We start from the raw sequence: 18857 nt of genomic DNA on the forward strand, positions 1-18857 counted from the left end.
CAATCCATGTCAGCAATGTAACTAATTCCCTTGAACGTTCCACTCCAAATTTTTAAGGGTTTAATTAGCTTTGATGCATGGGCAATAAACAGAGTGGGCCAAATCTTTAAATGTTCTAAGAGGATGTACTCAGTGAAGCACCAGGCAATAAATACAACAGGCATCAGGAATGAAGCAAAGCTCGTGGAAAATCATTTGCACTTACCTGGTGATTCCTTTGTTTGGATTAAATCATAGCCCGCTCGATCCTAGTTGTCCACCAGAGTTAAAAAATCCTTTGCAGGATGTGCTCCTAAGAACATAAGGCCTTCTTGATAAGTTTTAATCCTTAAAGCACATAAAAAGAGAAACCCTAATTCTTCTTCTCGCTGTCAGTTGACTGCTGTTAGTGGTTTCCTGTCGACAACAGCTGAATGACAACTCGAACTGGTTTGTTACACTTATAGCAATTAAGGGCTGGTAGTATAACCACACTGCTCATTTAGAGCTAATGTTAGAACAGCGGCTACCTTAGAAGAACCGTTACCCACAAAGGCTCAGCAGGCTATAAAAAGTACTGTCCATGTAAAAACAATGTCCTGAAGCTCTCTCATTCAGGCTTGTGCAGCCTGAAAGTCATTGCCTGGAGCCACAGCGTGTAAAACAGGTCTGAAAATGGGAGGAGAGATTTGGGTCCTTGATTTTTCTAGACTAGCCCTTTCACAGCTAGCAGCACTCTGGGCCAATAGCAGAGGTGGAGATATTTATTTCATGCATTTAACCTTTGGGAGAATTTATCTCCAGCCTGGTTCTAGTCTGAACAGTTTCCCCTTTTGCAATCATGTAGGTTTTGGTGCTGTAATCTTACTCACTTTCCATTTGAGGTTGTGTTTCTGCTAAAAAAATCTCATCTAGAGTGGTCGTGTTCTGCCTCAGAGCTGGCAGCATTTCAGCAGTGAGTAAAAGACACCTGATGTCATTTAGGGCATCGGGGAATGAGAGGTGCAGCTGATAGCGCATCCTGGTATCTCTTTATCTCTTGTATGTGAAGATCTGGCTTTCCGGTATTTTGTGCAATTAGCTACTTGTTATATTGCAAAAAGCTTTGCCTGGGCTGAGCATCCAGTGCCCATCCGGAGTTGTAGGCAGGGATCAGCTCAGATCTCATCAGGCCAGGGTGTTTTGGTGCCCACAAAGGTCTCTGGGACACAGCGTTGCTTCCAACCTGTGCAGGGCTGTGAAGCTCCATGGCTCTCACCTCCACACCCATCAGACCTGCCAGCCCACCTAAAAGCCAGGAAGCTGATGAGTGTCACCTATTGGACACTGTTCACTACTGGAATCACTGCTGGAGTTTGGATAGAGTTTCTGCTGAAACAAGACACGTGAAAAGGCAAGCCAGTCAAAGCTTCGTCAGAAAGGACGACAGGGAGGCTGCCAGCGGTAATTCAATGATGTGCTTTTTGTCAGCTCCATCTCAGAAGAGGGATGACAGATTTTAGTAAGAAGTGGTCGAATCTTGGGTCTCGGTCCTGCAGTTTCAGGTAACTTCCTTGGCTGAGATTACATCCTCTTGTCAATGATTATCTAGGAGATGGGGACAGTTTCCACAGTATGTTTCTCTCTGGAATAGTGGTCACCAGGAGAGGTTGGCAAATGATTGATTTTGTGGTTCATTGGCTGGGCTGAAAAAAAACAAAGCAGAAGAACCTAACAAACAACAACATGTTCCACTTCTTTTCATTTTAATGCCAAAAAAGGGGTCAGTTTGGTCCAGGAACCTCTCCTCAACATGAAAATCAAATTGCTGGGCTTAAAAAATGTCAAAAACAATTCTTTGTCTTTCATTTTTGCTCTGAGCTGAAGCTATTGGCCAGGCTCAGTTTGTTAAGCCACCAGAGGTTGAAGTGAAACTGCCTTTTTTTGTCAACCAGCTACAAATCCAGGAAATTTCACTCAGCTATTGACATACCAACCAGCATACACTGACCCTGAGATGGGGTGGGGTGACAAGGACTGGGATGCTGTAGCTTGTCTCTTCAGAGGATCCACTGTGTCCCGTGACAGCTTGCCTGCATGATCCTGTTGCTCCTTACAGATACTGCCTCAGAGCTCACCGGGGAATCAGGCTGCCCGTACTGCTTTTCTGTGCAACCTGCCACAAACTCAGCTACCCTAGCACTTGGTCCAGAACAGCGAACATAGCTTGGACATGGACTGCAAAAAGTCTGGATCCTGAGGAGCTCACCCATCTTCTTGGAGTGTCCCCCACATATCTGTTTGGCGGTAGCTAAACATCAGGCTTTGACAGACCCCATATCTCCACCACTTTGGGGGTTGGGCTGCCCGGCCCTAACCAGCCTCCATGTGCTCTCTTTCAGCAGCAACCTGGAGGGCTGATGGGCAGCAGACGCCCCAGACAAATGGATATCACACATGAACTCATACATACACACACACACACACACACACACACATACACACACACAACCCTACACCTCTGGGCAGTGACTGAGGATCAGCGTGGACATATGTAGAAAGATATGGACATCCGGAATATCTCACACGTTCAGATCAAGGGCAGCAGGTACTGGATGCACTTCAGTGAACATCTGAAAACTCAGCATTTAACCAAATCTGGACACAGGAGCCTCTGGAAGGGAATTCATCCCATCCTAAGGTTGTTTTCTGAGATGGTTGTGAAGGCTTGTGGGATTTATTTGCCTTTCTTTTCTTTGGCTCAGCAAGCCAAGGCAATGAGTTAAAGGTAGACACAGAATTTTTAGACAACTGAAATCTGGGCAGATGGTGTCCACCCAAGACCCCTCTGCTCCCCTTTTTTTCAGTGAAGATGCCCAGAAGGATGGTATGTTACTAAGCAACCTTATTTGGAAGCCAGCTAAGACTGGAAGTAGAATTTTTGGTACACTGGAAGTTCTGAAAAAAGTTTACAACAAATATTTTAGGTAAAAGTGGAACACAAAGTCTTTTTCCAGAAAAAGAAAGAGGTGGAAAAAATGCATCTGAGTGCTGAGATTTTAAATGCTTTTTGTTTCATAGAGTTACTGAAGTGAACTGGAGTTAGCAGATTTCTCGATGGAAAGTCATTACAAATGAGACAGTTCAAACCTTTGGAAATGGTTTCGATTTTCTTTGGAAATGATGTTTAGTTCTTCAGGGTTTGGGAACTTTTTTGGAGTTAGAGGGAGGAATAATTCACTAACCCAAATATACATTTACAAAACCAATTATGGATTTACCAGTTTGATTTTTTTTCTTTTACTTGTAAAAAACAGCTGGGCTGAAAAAACCCACCATGGTTTCAGTAGGACTTAAAGTACTAGTATCCTTTGCTTTTGTCTTTGTTGATGACTCGCCTGAAAGAATTATGTAGTGAAAATACCACTGCTCCCCCTGGGCAACACCCGATGCAAAAAACAACGTGTTGTTCCTTGACAGCGAAACTTAAGCAATCTAGTTTCCTGTGGCTATTACTCATGTAGATGCTCTGATGTTCATCAAGCTTGGCTGTGCTCGCCATACAGCTTCTCCTCTAAAGGACTTTGTCTCCTCTCTCCTCTGCTGGGCTGCTGCTTCCAGTGAAACTTTTCAAGACTTTGTATCTTTGAAATATCTTTTCCTCTGCCAAACTCCAGCAGAATTTACCAGAAAGTTTTTAAGTTATCTGGGCAGAGGGACTGGTGGGCAGACCAACAATGCCATTGATTTGGAAATCCAAAGGAAAAGAGGCTAAAAGGTGGAAATCATAAAATCTACCTGTGAAAATTCTGGGAAAGAAACATAAGGTATTAAGTATATAGTATTTGAATGAGGAGGGTTGAGGTTTAAGAACTGTTCCAAATAGTGGTGATATATTTACAGCCCCTTGCTTGGTTCCTGGAGCACTTCACAAACCACCACCTTTCCCCTCTGTTTACATACTGGGAACTCACACACAGAAAACACCAGCTTCTCACTTTCTTGGACCTGTTTTACTCTGAAACAGCCCCCACCACTTTCTGCCAAATTATTGCAAGTTCCCAGCAGTCTAAATCCTCCCAGTGCCGCATCTCAGTAAGTGCCAGTTAATCTGTGCCATGCTCCGGGCTGGGCCTGGATACTGGGGTGGACAACGCTTTGCATGGGAACGAGAGTCCACACTCTTTCCCGGCATGCACATCATTTTGGCAGGGTGAGGGGTGGGTGCTCAGCATCATCCAGAAATGGAGCAGGGACAAACGCACCGGCCCCAGAGCAGGGGGCAGTTTTGTCCGTGTTGCTCAGAAGCCTTATGCCAGCCCAGCCGGGAAACGATACCGCTTAAAACAAGCTGGCCCAGATTAAACATCAGAGCAATACTGGAAAAGGCCAGAGATGTAGTGAGACGCAGCCTTGCCCCCCCCTTCCTGCGCCCAGCACATACCAGCGGGGAAGTGATGCAGATGATCCGCAGCCTCTGCAAAGAGCGAGGCGGCACCAAGATCGTGGGCCGGGTCTGCGCCGCCGAGAACTGCCGGCTCCCAGGCCAAACAGAACCGCAAGACGAGGGCTGCCTGTGAAGACCTACGGAAGGGCCTCGGTGAAACGCTGAGCTCTGGACGAGGCGCCGCTGTTCGCAGTAGCACCTGGTGCTGGGAGGGGGAAGCGTGGCCTTGCACCTGCAGCGCACAACCTCGTGCAGCCTTGGGCGTGTGGGACAGGGACAACATGACCATCAAAGCTGTGTCAGATCAAAGCCCGGGGACTTTAGCATCAGGGACAAACTGGAGGATTTTGGTGATAGATTTGCCTGGGGAAGCAAGAGGGACCTTGGAGGGAGAAGGAAGGGACAAATCCATCCTGAACCCCTGCTGGGGGTCTGCACCTCGGAATTGAGATGGACAGTGGGAGAAGCTGGAGCCAAAGCTTCCCCCAATGCTCTTGGGCTGAGCACCGAAGACCTCGCTGCACTCCTCTGCCCACCTCTGCCCATCTCCTGCTGCCTCCTACGGCCTCTCTCTTGGCAGTTTGCTGCAGACACGCAATCTCACCCCATGGCTGAGTGGGCGTGAAAGGACACATGCACGTCGCAGAGTAAAGTCCAACGTTTCAGCACAAAAACCACATCACCAGCGCTTTCGGCCAAGCTGTCTTCTCGCAAACGGAGGCAGCCGCGGTGTGGACACATGCCCGTTGCTCCAGCCCTTTCTGCGGGGGTGGTGATCTGCAGCGAGACAGCGTGTGGGAGGGCAAACAGCAAACATCTGGGGGAGCGTGACAGCTTTGTCCAGCACAGCTGGATTGGGCCTTCTGTCAAAATAACGCTTCTTGCGACGGAAATGCTCCCTCGAAGGCATCATGCTCACACACACACACCCCCAGCCTCCCATGGCCGGCTCCTGATCTCCCAGTGACCCTGATGGTAAAGTTTTAATCCTGCAGACACCAGCAACAAGTCTTACTGGTTTCAGGGGGAGGGTATAGAGGGCTGGAGCCCTTCCTGGTCTCAAAAAGAGAGCCCTCACTACCTTCCCTTTGGATGCTATGCCCTTACTTTGACAGAAATTGCTCCTGTCTAAACTGGAGCTGTAACAACCCGCAGACCCCTTGGTGTCTGGACGTCCCCAGTGAAGCCTTCACGCTGCCCTGTATCTCCAGGAGGATGACGAAACAGAGCTATGACTACACCACTTTTAGTCATTTCCTTTGCCCGGGGACTCTCCGAGTCCCTCAAAGTCCCTCAGTGGTCCAGGGAGATGAACGGCCGGGTGACCATAACCCTCTGCACACATCTGTATTTGCTCCCAGGCCCTTATGGTGACCAGGGGACAGATAGTGACAGCGTTAGCTGGAGACCTGCTGCCCTCTGTAGGTACCTCTGCCACATTTCCAGGTTAACTCGCACCCAGGTGGCCCTCAGGCTGTCTCAGACTTTCCCTGGGCAAGTCCCTGCGCAGGGAGCGGATGTTGCTCCCAGCTGGGATGGAGATGGTCAGGCACCGCAGCCTTCTCCCCATGCTAGAGACAGCAGTGCCCAGGCAGGCTGACCTCCCCATGGACTTTTCCTTAGGGAAAAATCATTTATTCAGTGACCAGATAAGAAGTGACCGTCGATGCTCCTCCAAGATGCTGCCAGCAGGCAGTACCATGAGATGCCCACACTCCCCTGCTGGGAGATCCGGCTCCTCTAGGCACTGCAAGACGGGTCCGTACGAGGAGAAATCAGCCCCAAGCCAGGAGCCAGGGCAAGGAGCAGATAGTTTAAATCTGAGCTGTGCTGAACCACTGTCATTAAGCAAGAGGAACGGCCCCCGGAGCTGCCCATTTCTCTCTGGTGACATGGAGGTAGTTTAGAGGGTGCAGATGAGATTTAGCTAGATAGAGATAGGGCAGGCGGGTTTTGCCAGCACATCTAACTTATGGCACTCAGTGCTGCTCCAGCCTGCTATGGCACAGGAGATTTGGGTTCCAAGAAAGCCGGGAGGGAATTACCTCCGCAGTGGGTAATTCCCAGCCTGGGCTTTGCAAACCACATCCCGGCAAGGATCCAGGCCTGTATGAAAATGGTCCCAAGGATTCAAGCCAAGGAAAAAAACGTGGGGTCCAGGAAGGGACAGCATTAGCATCAACCAGGTTTTATTTTAACTTGCTGGAGGCATTGTGGGGAATTCACACTGACTTCTCGAGCGTCTGCACTGCTGGGGCACTGCCGGGGCACTGCCTGCAGCGCTGAGAAATGTTCCGTTTGCTGACAGCGCTTCTCCACCAAAAGATCCCTCAGTGCTGAGCCCATGTGGCTTTTTGTTGGATGAAGGGGGCACCGAGGGGCAGAGAGGTGGCTGTGGACTCAGGACACCTAATCTCCAGTGCTTACTGCAGGCAACTGGGGTTTGAGACTTGTCTCTGAGTGCATTTTGGTGGAAAGAGAGGGGCAGGTCCCCACCACAGGCCTGAAATGCCCTCCAAAAGGGCCTGTCTATTGGGTGACAACAAGTTAAATGAGATAAATTCAGGCCAAAAACATTCAAAACCCATGAGGCAACTTCAGAGGGACCTGACCGCAGCCTTTCACTAGTGTCTTTGGCAGCTCATTCGAAATCCATTACACAATTAAATTAAAAATAAACATTTACAGAAGAGGAAGAGGGCAACAGTGTGTGGTCTGTTACTGTGATGATATAGATGTCCAGCCTTGGTAGCAACACCTCTGCTAGTAAATCAACCTGTGCCAGACCCGGTCTCTGGCCCTGAGGCCAACTGGCCCTGTCTGGACACATCCATCCTATAAAACACCCTCAGCTATCAAAACTGGATGGCTGCATCCAAAATTGTCTGTCGAGAATGTGGTCTCGCCTTGCAAACTCCTGAACCGTGCCCAGGGGCTGTTTGGCCAGGGTCAAAACCAGGCCAGGGACTGTATTTCACCAGGTTCCCGTGCCCGTACCCATTCCCTGACACTTTAGTTCATTGGCATGGACCCAGCCTGTGTTTTGATGAGATGTCGCAGGAAATGTTGAACCACGCATTTGCCGTTAAGAGCTTAAATCAGCTATAGGTCTGCATCAGATGGTTTTAACAGGAAGGAACAGATCTCCCTCTTAACCACCACTAGCCCTGGGAAGGGCAGGTGAAAGCCTTCAGATGACTGCCTGCAGCACAGCTTTCTGAGAGCTAACCACCAGACTGAGTTTGCACATGAATATTGGAAATTTAACACAAAAGGTGCTGTCCAAGCAGAAAAAAAACCAACAACAACAACAAAAAACCACATTTGCATCAGAAACATGAACGGCTGTAAATGCTGCTTTTCGTTCTTCTTCTTTGCCTCGCCGCGTCTCTCAGGGCGCCCCGTTCCCCGCTGTGCCTGGTGCTGTGCGAAGTCTCCACATCACTGGGGTGCTCCGGGAAACCCCCCAGGCTGGCTGACATTTGAAAGGACATCTCCCCCATTCCAGGTGGCTTTGGAAATCCCATCCCTCCACGGGGTGTGCAAGGCCCTTGTTGAAATCCTGAGCTCAGAAGGTTGGAAATCGCTCTCTGCTCTCCATGGAGGAGAGGAGGGAAAATTTAGGCGGGAGAGAGGAAGGGTAAAAAAAAGGAGGCTGTGCATGGGTATCATCTCTCACAAAAGCTTAATGTGGAAATGGGTGTGGAAGGACTGATAGACAACATTTAACCCTTCACGCCACTCGGTTCACAAGCACAACCAGCTGCCCTGAGACTCAGTACCCCGGATGGGCATCAACCACACTTGGGGACTGATGCACGGGCTGATTTTGAGAGCCATCCCCAGGCTTCAAGGGGTTAATCTTTAACCCGTGATAAAGGGATGAAACCCACTCTGGCCCCCCGGGTGTGCGGGTTTGAAGTAGGGCCCCGAGTCAGCAAGCTGCCGGGCCACGTGCCTGCATTAGTCCCTCCTCGGAAGCAGCCAAAACGGTTTCCAGCCACCCGGGAGGAGATGTGGGAGCAACAGGCACTTTCCAAAAGACCATCAAAGGCTGCTTTCCATGCAAAAAAGCACTTGACATTCTTCTGCCAGCTCTTCTAGAGAGGGGTGGATGGTGCCAGCGAGTAGGTACTAGCCATGGTCTTCTCCCCAGGTGCCCCTGGATACCCACCTGCCAGCCCAGAGCTTTCAACACCTTGCTGGAGATACTGATCCACCCTTGCAAAAACACCCCCATCGCTCCCTGCCCTTCACGCAAACACCGACCTTTCGGCAAGCTGTGGTGTCTGGAAAACTTTAGCCAAAAGCTCTCCCCAGTGCCAGAGGTCCCTGTGCTTTTTTTTTTTTTTGGAGAACTGCTCACAACTATCCGTTGCACGCAACAGGGACACAAGCTCAGCTCATGCCGGGGGGGAGCCTTTCCCACAAGAGCCGTGGGATCCTTCAGGATTTCTTGGCATGCTGGGGGGCATCCCCAGGGAGCCTTTGGGTCCCTGCCATCGACGTCGGCAGGGAGCACCCCCGCAACCTGGGTAGCCGCGGTGGTGAGGACATCTCCACCCCTCCTCCCTCCTTGGGATCCCGCAAGGCGGCTGAGTCGGAGGATGTTTAGGACCCAGGCTGCGCAGCTCCTCCCTTTCAGGTCTCTTCAGGGTTATTGCTTGGTGGGAGGTAGGTTCAGGGCTTGATGGTATGAATGAAAGAGAGACAGGAAATCTGGACTGAAAAGCTCAAACTGGAATAGCTCGCTTGTCTCCAGGCAACAGGCCTGACGCAACCCCTGGAAAAAAAAAAAAAAAACCTCCCTTAAATTAAAAAACACACACACACACACACACACAGATTTCTGAAGCGAGACAGAGCCAAGGATGAGACAGTCTCCTGGAGGCACTGGTGACACCGCTTTGCAAATACCAAGTTGGAGACCCGAGGAGGAAGCAGCGAAGCAAGATGTCCGTGGAATATTCCCGGTGACTCGGTCCCCGGTAAGTTTGTTTCTCGCAGCGGCTCAGCCGTGCTGGGGCGAAGCACAGCCTCCTGGGGACACCCGGGTGAATCCAGGACGAGAGCTGTCTGAGAGCCGTCTCGCGCAAAGCAGGGGGTGCGGGGGGACCCCCGGCTTCTCTAGCCTTGTGGGAACGGGTGGCAGCAAGGACCTGGTCCCTGGGGAGCACCTGGCTGGAGGCGATGGGGACCCCCCTGCCCCGTGAAGTTCAGCACCAGGCTTGGCCATGCCTCTTCCTATGCATTGGGGCTGGGGGGCTTGCGTTGTCCTCCCGGCCGCAATCTCCTGCCTTGCCGAAATCCCCTCCGGATGTCCCACACCGTGGCACGGTGCTGATGGGGGCAGGCTGGAAACCTGGGCAGGGTGTGAGCCCCCTTGCAGTGCTCTCAGCTGGGAGAGGCGTAGGGCTACCTCACCACCTTCAGGGGGATTTTTTCTGTGCTAGCTGGGGTGTGATGGGGCAGAGCCTGGCCCCGGTTCGGGACATTCACCTGTTGCTCCCTTTGCCCCCTCTCCGAGATGAGCGGGAGCCCTAGGAGGGTTCGTTGGCTTCTTCTAGTGCAGACATAATGGGATGAAGCATGGTGGCCTTGCAGGGCGTAGCTGCCTTCAGTTTTTTGAAACAGGCACTGTGTGTCGAGCAGAGCAGGTTTCCACCTGCTCAGGTCTGGCCCATGCAGCTCACGCTAGCACTGAGGGAGGGAAGGGGGAAAAAAAAATAAAAAAAATCACCCAGAACTTCTTCAGAGCTCTTTATAGCAGCTGGGAGCTGGTTACTAAAATAACCTCCCTCCCGGTGCACACACTTGTGCAACCCCAGCCAGCGCACCCCGGTGCAATGCGACCCCCCCCCCCCCCCCTTGCACGAGCCGTGCACTCGCACCGCACAAAAGCACGTCTTGCAGCCGGCGCCCTTTCCAATCCAGGCACACGGACACCTGTCCCACAACTCCCACCTGCGTGGGGCTAAGGAGACCTCTCCCTATTTTTCTGCGATGCTCCCGGAATTATTCGGCACCGCTCTGCCCTTCGGAGCTTTTCTGCATTAGGTACCTTGGTGGGGGGGGGGTAAAACAAATGAAAACCAAGCGTCCTTTTCCAATGATGGCAGCTGTGTCCGGCTGGTACCACATATTACCACGGCTTTGTCTGCTCGTTCCCGGTACCTTATGGATTTGCCACTTTTCGGTGGGAACAAACCTGCTCTGGCTGCTGCGGGTCTCCTCCCTACCAGCCATCATTTCAACATGCTGGTCCAGTCGCTGTTGTTTGTGTTTCAGATCTCCTCCACTTTCGAATGCCCGTTGAAACATTACCTCTTCGGGGGGATTTGTATGAGACGACAAAAACAAAAAAAAACAGAATGGGAGGAATGTGGTTTCTCCTGTGCTCTGGGCTTGTAACAGCTCCGCAGCCATTAGGTGTTTGCAAAATCTGGCAAGGAGACGCTGTAGAAAGAACAAATCAGCCTCATAGTAATTTGGTCTTTTCGGGGGAGAAGGGATTGGGGGGTCTGCTTGCTACCAGCTTGCTTTATATATATTAAATAATAACAAAGCGTAAGGCAGATCAGCATTGCAAGCACCTAGGAGAAGGCAGGTCTGAGCACAGCGCTTGGATGATTAGCACCCGGGCAGCTGCTAAGGCGAGTAATTGGATGGGACAGGGAGCATGTAAAGGGGATTAGGGCATCGCCAAGGGGCTGACCCCCGTCCCCTGATCCCTTTAACTTGGAGCCTGGGGGGCTCAGGCGGGTGCTGGCCCCTGATGCTGCAGGGGCTTGAGGCGACTCAATGCTGGCAGAATGAACCCCAGCGAAGGCAGAAAGAGTTTTTTCCTAAAATATACCCTTCAGCCTGCTGCTTTCCATGCTGCATTTAGGGAAAAATAACTCCATGTGGCAGTCTCCTGGGAAGACAGCATTTCTCAGCCTGATTTGGCTCATTACCAAGGAGTCCCAGCCCTTCTCATTACCCTGGTGGCACTGGTACAGAGGTCCCTGCCTGCTCTGCGTGCTCTTTTCATTGGTGAAATGCAGCTACGTTTGGGGTGGCAGCAGGGAAAACAGGGGAAGGAAGCAGCTCTGACAGATCTCAGGTCCTTCAGGGGCATTTTAGGGGGCAGGTTAGGCCTGCCCCCTACACCATTAGCTCCCAAGACCTGGAGATCCCAAGATCTGCTGGGATTCTGGGGCAGCGCAAAGAAAAGCAACTTCTGCTCGCAGTCCCTGGCTCCCCCTGTGCTTCCACTGGCCTTGGCAGAAGATGGCTAGCATGGATGGGGTCTCCTCACCAAGAAGGTGTCAACTGGCCAGTTTTGCTTAATCGTTTTCCCCCTTAGGATAAATATACCTTGTTTCGGTTGATGGGCTGAGAGTCAGTGCTGCCTCTCTCTTCCATGGCTGAAGGGTGGGCTGAATCCCCAGCTGCCGTGACAGCTCCCAGTTTGCCAAGGTTTCCCACTCACTGAAGAACTGCTTTGCAGGGATGTCAAACATCTGGCAATGCCTGGCTCATCTTCCGTTTGGATTTCCACCTAACTGCTGGATATCTGCTGGCTGAGGGGAGCTGGGCTGGTCTGAAAATGGAGCTGTCAGGGTCCATCAAAAGCAGGCACCAATCTCAGTTCTGCTTCCTTGATGGAGCCTGCTCAGGTTTTGTGCAGCAGAGGCGGGAGGGATCAGCTGTATCTAGGCAGGAGGGGACAGATATACCTATCGAATCAGGTTCTGACACTATCCCTGAGGCTTGAGACCAGCCTGGAAAAAATAACTTAGAGTAGGGAGTAGAAACTAGTCCCTACCGCTGTCAGCATCTGCAGTCACAGGACTTGTGCGTGCCTGGGTCAGGCCCAAGGTGGTCTCTGACTCTTGAGGGGACAGGACACATGCTCTGAGAGTGTCTTGAACAAACTCTGCCTTTTTTTGTCCTCGGCACCTCTCCTCATTCTCAGCCTGCCCTGCCTCCCCGGGCTCCTGGGGAGAAAAGGGGCTGCACGGCGCAATGCCAGCGTGGCCATGGACCGTTGTCCACTCCGGCAAGGCTAACGAGGGGCCTCACAGTCGCAGGCTGCGTCTGTGGGACAGGGACAGTCCCCTCACCGTCCTCCCAGCACCTCTTCGCACCTCTGCTCTGCTTTTCTTGTCTGTTGGGTGGATTGGATGCAGTTCCCCGCTGCTCATCCCTCCTCTCTTCTCTGCATTGGTTGGGTTTCTGTGTTTTTTCCAGAGGCCATGTGGGCAGAAAGAAGTGCTAAGGGGAATCCTCACCAGCTACAGGTCATGCGTGAGTGGAAAACCCCACTTCTTCCCCCTTGTCCCCATGAATCTGAGAATGCCGCATCCTAAAATGCATCCTCGCTGCTCACCTTAGCATCTGAGTTGTCTGGGAGGTCCTTGGCTTTTATTCCTGACAATAGATTTACAGGAATATCCAGCTGCACTAGGATCCCATTAAATTAGATGCTTTACCAGTGTCTCAGCCCACAGTATGGGGCTGTGATGTGACCATCTCACAAAACCAGCCCCAGGGCTTTGCAATATGGATCAACACAGGGACAGAAACTCACAATCTGGCTCACAGCAAGGCCACTTAATGTCAGTTTGGAAGCTGTCTCCAGATAAGCCTCGTACTAGTAAATACAACAATACCAGGACTTCGGCACTGGCATTCAGTCAGCTCTACTACCCAAATGTTAACATGGTCCCTGCCATGGTCTGGCCCAGGCTAAATAGCGCTCTGGACCAGGTCAGTAGCAAGAAGCTCTCTCACTCTCCCAAACAGGGTGGCTGCATTCAAACTGCTTATTTGGGCTAGTGCTAGTTGGCCTGCACCAAAACTGCATCAACGTGGATGACAGAGGGACAGCTGCGTGGGTCTGCCCCTGGGCTTTTTTCATGTATTAGGCTGGAAGCTGGGTTTACAGGTGTGTGAAGGGACACAGACAACATGGGCAGCCCTCCAAGGATGCCTGAAGGCAGAGTCACCAGACCAGGACCTGCATTTCACTGCGTTCACACTTATGGTGCCCGACTTGGTGACTTAGGTGTCCTCATCTTGCCCCTGAAAGAAAGGCCAAGACTCAAAGGCAGCTCAGTATGGCTTGTAATGGCTTGGACAGCCTCGTGGGCACTGGTGCAGGGCAGAGGGCTCTGCCATGACCCTCCCCAGCCCTCCTTGCTCCTGCACACCCCTCGTTTGCTCCCCCCCTCAGATCCTCATCCCCACGGGGAGATGCCCAGCACTCCCTCTGCCACCACAGGGGGATCAGGCCTGGGCAGTTTGTTGGTGGAGACCCCAAAACATCCTTCCCAATTGCAGCTTGGGAGCCTGGTGGGTGATGGGGAAGGACCCAACACGAAGAGAAGGGCACCCTCTGGTCTGAATGCTTAGCAAGGCCAGAGGATCCCCTGGGCAGGAGCAGGCAGGACCAAACTCCATGACAGACTCAGGATTTGGCTGCCCATGGCTGACACCGTGAGCATCCCTGTCCATCCTGTCCCTTGGCTGTGCTGACCAGGCTGAGAGCATCTGATCCTGAGGGCACTGATTTCATCAGGAACTTCTGTCCTGGAAGGAGTCCTGGCTTCAGGATCAGGACCCTGGAGTGACTGGTCTTGCTGGTATCTTCTCCTTTGGGGGGGGGAGGGAGGCTGAAAGTCACTTAAGGAGAAGCAAGAAGGGCGTTTGGGAACCAGATCAGTTTTATGTGGGAGCGTATTTCAGGTGTTACAGAAACCAATCTCATAGCCCTGAACTCACCAGCATCCATGCTGCATAACCACTCACCTCCTCAGGAAGGTTGTTTTGGCGTGGAGAAAGTAATTATTCAATAGCAGCATCCCTGCACGAAAACCACCGGCTCCAGAGAGCTGATATGTCAGCCCAGCCTTCGTATCCTCTTACCTTGTCCAGGTCCCTGGGGCCTCGGCATTGCTGCTGCCCGGAGGATGTTCTGGAGCCCCAGCCCACTGTGCACAGCAGCCGGGCAGGTGGTGGTGGAGCTGGAGTCCTCCCGTACTCCATTGCTATGGCAACCCCCTTGCAAAAGCGTCTCCTTCTCGCTGCCCGCTGACAACCTGCTGCAGACCGGCAGGGTCCCGGCTCCCGGCTGCCCTTGGCAGGATGCTTGTGCAGCCGAGCCAGTGCTGGTTAAGCAATGAGGCAGCGCTGCGGAGGAGGAGATGGGCTAAGTACCCGTCATTGTCCCCTCTTTCTACCTCTAAGTCAAATGTGCACCTGGGCTGGCCACTCTCACTCGTGAAAAGGGAGTATCACCAGCTGTTCAGCTGCTGCCGCTGGAGCATCATATGAGGGTACCTGATTATTCCCCACGCTGGTACTCCGCAAGGGTCAGCCATCTCCATCATCCCCATCTTTTAGGCTTCGGGAAGGAAGGCAAACTCCACTCTCGCCACACCAGGCATGCACACACTGCACCGTGCCGGTCCCCCATCTCCTGGTTCCACTTTGTTATTTCTTTGGGCTGCTGCTTCAGCTGCAGGGTCCGTCTCACTCACAAGGACCTGATGCAGAAGGTTGTCAGATGTCTCCATGCCAGCTGGTCACCTCAACCTGTCTCATAATCACAGGAGAACCTGGAGAGCTAGAGGATGTTGTTAGCAGGTGCAGTTTACTTGAGGGTTTCCATTGGTAGGATCAAGGGGTGCCTGCATGGCCCATGGGGTGACATGTGTGCAAACCGTGAAGTAAATGCTTGCAAACAGTCAGGTGAACCATGTCCCAGACTTCATGGATAATATGGTATATCCTTGCACTGATTATAGCTGGAGCATAGACACCCAGATGAAATGGAGACGCCTGAAGACACAGGAGGTTGATTTCTGTTAGTCTCTGAAGATGCTCAGAGCTTTTTTCCAAAGGCCATTTGCATGAGCTGCCCATTTAGTGAAAGGGAAATTGAGGCAGAGAAGGGGCTAAAGTGGTTTTTTTGAAGGTCATTAGCAGGCCAGACCATGACCACTACCCTGTTTATCACATGCCAGGGTAAGTGTCATCCTGTGGGCCACACAGGCACCCCTTCATCCAACAAAAGAAATTCCCTCAGGCTGGACTTTGTCACATACTGAGACTCTTTTTTCTTCTCAGAGACTAGCTGAGCAAAATAATACAAACTCTTACAATCACTGCTGCTCTTCTGCATAAAGAAATGTTATTAGGATAAGCTGATGTCCATTAGAATACTGAAGGTAGAGGAGTAATTTGTTCTCCGCACCTCTGTCTTGGCTAGCTGTTTTATTTATTCTGCTTTTTCCTCCAGTCTTGATCCTGAGTCTTTCTTCCTTCTTTTTTTCTTTCCTCTCCTAGACTTCTTGTTATTCAATGTGTGACCCTCCAAAGTGCCAAATACCCTTAGCCCTGTTTGAATTTAACGGGTTGTAACTGTGCTGCTCCAGCCCAGCACCCAGCAAACAATCCTGCTTCATGAAAGGCTCGTGTTCAAAGTTAATCGGGGTTCAGAGAGCTGATAGGAAGGTACAGACTTATAAAACTTTTCAGACACATAAAACTCCCGCAGCGCAAAAGGCTGTGCATAGCATCGTTTTGTGCAATCTTCCTTTTGACTACAAAGAACAGCATCTAAATTGTATTATTATCTATCATCAGTGAGGATAAAGTCAAGCTTTTCTCCAAGCCCATTCCACCTTCTTCTGCCTTGTAGTACTTCCCCTATCATGCCTGCTTTACAAGGGGATGTTCACCATGGCTCTCTTGACCCCTGCTTTAATGCATGGGCAGAGATGTGTGCAGGTGTGTGATGGGGCCAGGTCCGCTGCATCTGCTTCAGGGATGGAGGAATGGCTGCAGCGTGAAGCTGTGGTGGCAAATTGTGCTGCTGTGTCTGACTTCTTGGAGCAGAGGACTCCTCATGAACTGTACAAGATGCACCTGGCCCAGGAAAGGGAAAAATTAGCTGTCCTGACCTGCCAACTTGCAAAAGCCAGGCCCCAGGGCATGTCAGCTCAGTCAGTCTTGGCATGGTGGGACTTCACATCCAGTCTGGTTTGATAGCCCTGTTATTTCTCCACCCGGCTGCGTGCTTCTGCTGCTCCCTTTGCGTTGCACCTAACGATCCTGCAGCCTGCAGGGTAGGACAGCTAAGATCACTCTTCTGATGGAAGCCTAACCCAACAAAGAAACTGAAGGGTTTTTGTTGACTCATTTACCCAAACTGGCCTGTCCTATGCCTTCAGGATAGATAGGTTTCATGCAAGGAAGGGGGGAACCCATGGGCAAGTGTGCCGGGTGGAGATGGGAGGAGGCCCTCACCATTTTGGTGCCAATCATCTCCTGTTGCACTTAATTAGGCATGTCAGAAACCCACTGGCACTGACTAGTGATGACCAATGAAGACAAATCAAGGCTTTACCACTTAAATTCCCTTGCTCCGGCTGGACTAGGGGAACATTGAGCCTGAGGCAGGGAGTCTAGGAGAATACTGTTGATTTGAGCAAGAAGCCGGATTTATTCCTTTGAATTAGCTAGCTCTCAGGCAGCAAACAGGTTTGTATTACAGCCTCAGACACAGAAATTTTCACACGCTTACCGCTTTCAGATCTCTTTCTACAGTAGATCTTTGACCCAAGTCCAAGGTATTGATAGGAAATTAGAGGCAGCTCCCTTCTGTTGTTTTTGAGTTTGGACGGGCTGGGGAACAGACATTCCTATTTAGGGAGAATCTCTACACAGAGTGAAAGGAAAGTTTCATGTTGCACCTGGGAGGAGGTGAAAGATGGATTGGAAAGGTGCCACTTTCAGAGCAGAAAAATCAAATCCATCATCAGCTCCAGCAAGGCAGGGACAGGGAGGAGAAAGTGCACTGCTCACAGCAGAGTTGGAGCAAAGGGAACGCTCCAAACTGCCGTTGTGCTTTTAGGGCCCCGTGCTGTAAATGCTAACCTGAGCTATACCCAGAGCACAAATAGCAAGAACTTTTTCTGCTCTGAGGATTTTATGCATACAGAAGACACAAGACCAAAAAAAAGCCTGTGGGCGCTCTGCATTGTAGTTGTGGAGTTCAGAAAACTCAGCCTTACAATAGAAATATTATCTCTGCTAGGGGCTGCCAAATTCGGCAGCCTCAGATGGAGCTGCGGCAGTGTCACCTCTATCGGGCTGCTGTATTCAGCAGCTCCTTCATCGCAATGGAGGGAACAAAAACTCAGAGGCGAAGCCTTTAAAATCTTTGGGTGTTTCACTTTATTGATTTTGGTGGGCTAGAAATATCCTGTTGAACTTCTAGGCAAGTGAAATTCATTGATATGCCTTCAGCCCTACAGAGCATCAGTTCAAGAGCTGGCATATGGTCTGACTCTCCTAAAGGGCAGCGCTCTGCTTTCACCTCCATGTGATCTTTTCTCAACAGAAAAAAGAAAACTGTCGCTGATCCGGAAGTGAGAATTGTTGGTTTCAACCTGATATAATGTCTGGGTTTGCTCCTGCTCCCCGTAAAACTCTCATTAGCATAAATAGGAGCAGGAAAAAGACCGCAACATGACTAATTCTCCACCCCCAGACTGTCTGTGTGTACATTATCAACTACTCATTCAGTTCATGTGCATGCACACAATTGTGGGATAAATCTTGTTCTCTGTTAGTGTTTATTTTAAATTGAATCTTCTTACTGAAAAGGTTTGAGAGGCATAATTATGGTCTGGATTTCAGTTACATGCATCTTTGTGGGCGTAAATAGCAGGGAAAAGAATGGCTGAGTAACACATATTACTGTATTTTAGTGCATCCAGCTAGAAAACTCCATATATCCCAACTGATCTTTCTGGACATGTTACCAGGCAGGCAAAAAGTATTTGTTTTGCATTCTACATGTATACGAGACAAGATCTATTCCTAGCTCAGCCACAGATGAACATATGACCTTGAGAAAGTCTTTTATCTGATCCTACGGTCGAATGAACACAGAAGCTGGTACGCTTAGCTCTTGCAGAGTTGCTTGAGTCCTCTGTGTCGCAGGGTCTCATGGAGGCAGGTATCATTAGCCCAACTTTGCAGAGGGGGAAACTGCAGCACAGAGTGTGGACTCAGTTTCTCTGAGTCCACATGCGATGTCCCGAGGAGCACCTGGGATGAAAACTCCTAGCTCCTGAGTGCCAATACACTGTTAAGGTGTTCCTGAGTCTCCTGCCTCTACACAGCATCCTGCCATGCTCAGAAACCCACGTAGTGTGAGGGCTGTGCCTGCCAGGAGGCACGTGTGTCCAGGTGAGTGAGTGGGAAAAGGCACCCTGGATACACCTTTCCTGGTGAATTAAGCAGTGCGAAGACATGTGCACTGCTCCCCCAGCACACTTCAGGAATTAACATGGGTTAACCCACTTTTTCCAGCTCTCCTTTTGGCTCAAACTCTTGGGAGACATTTGAATTAAGTCTTATTTCATCTGTCCCTGTTTTCCCTATCTGAAGAAAT

General features: G+C 50.8%; 1 protein-coding gene across 1 annotated transcript in view; it reads right to left on the bottom strand.

Moving 5' to 3' along the window:
• The window catches only part of BLK (BLK proto-oncogene, Src family tyrosine kinase), a 46595-nt gene extending 46336 nt beyond the window's left edge, over window positions 1-259 (bottom strand). The window contains exon 1 of the mRNA XM_067294865.1: window positions 206-259. The gene's annotated coding sequence lies outside the window, so the exon portion shown is untranslated. The remainder of the gene's footprint in view (window positions 1-205) is intronic.
• Window positions 260-18857: the final 18598 nt, after the last annotated feature.

Source organism: Apteryx mantelli, chromosome 3, assembly GCF_036417845.1.
Source record: "Apteryx mantelli isolate bAptMan1 chromosome 3, bAptMan1.hap1, whole genome shotgun sequence".
In the NCBI taxonomy this organism is placed as follows: Eukaryota; Metazoa; Chordata; class Aves; order Apterygiformes; family Apterygidae; genus Apteryx; species Apteryx mantelli.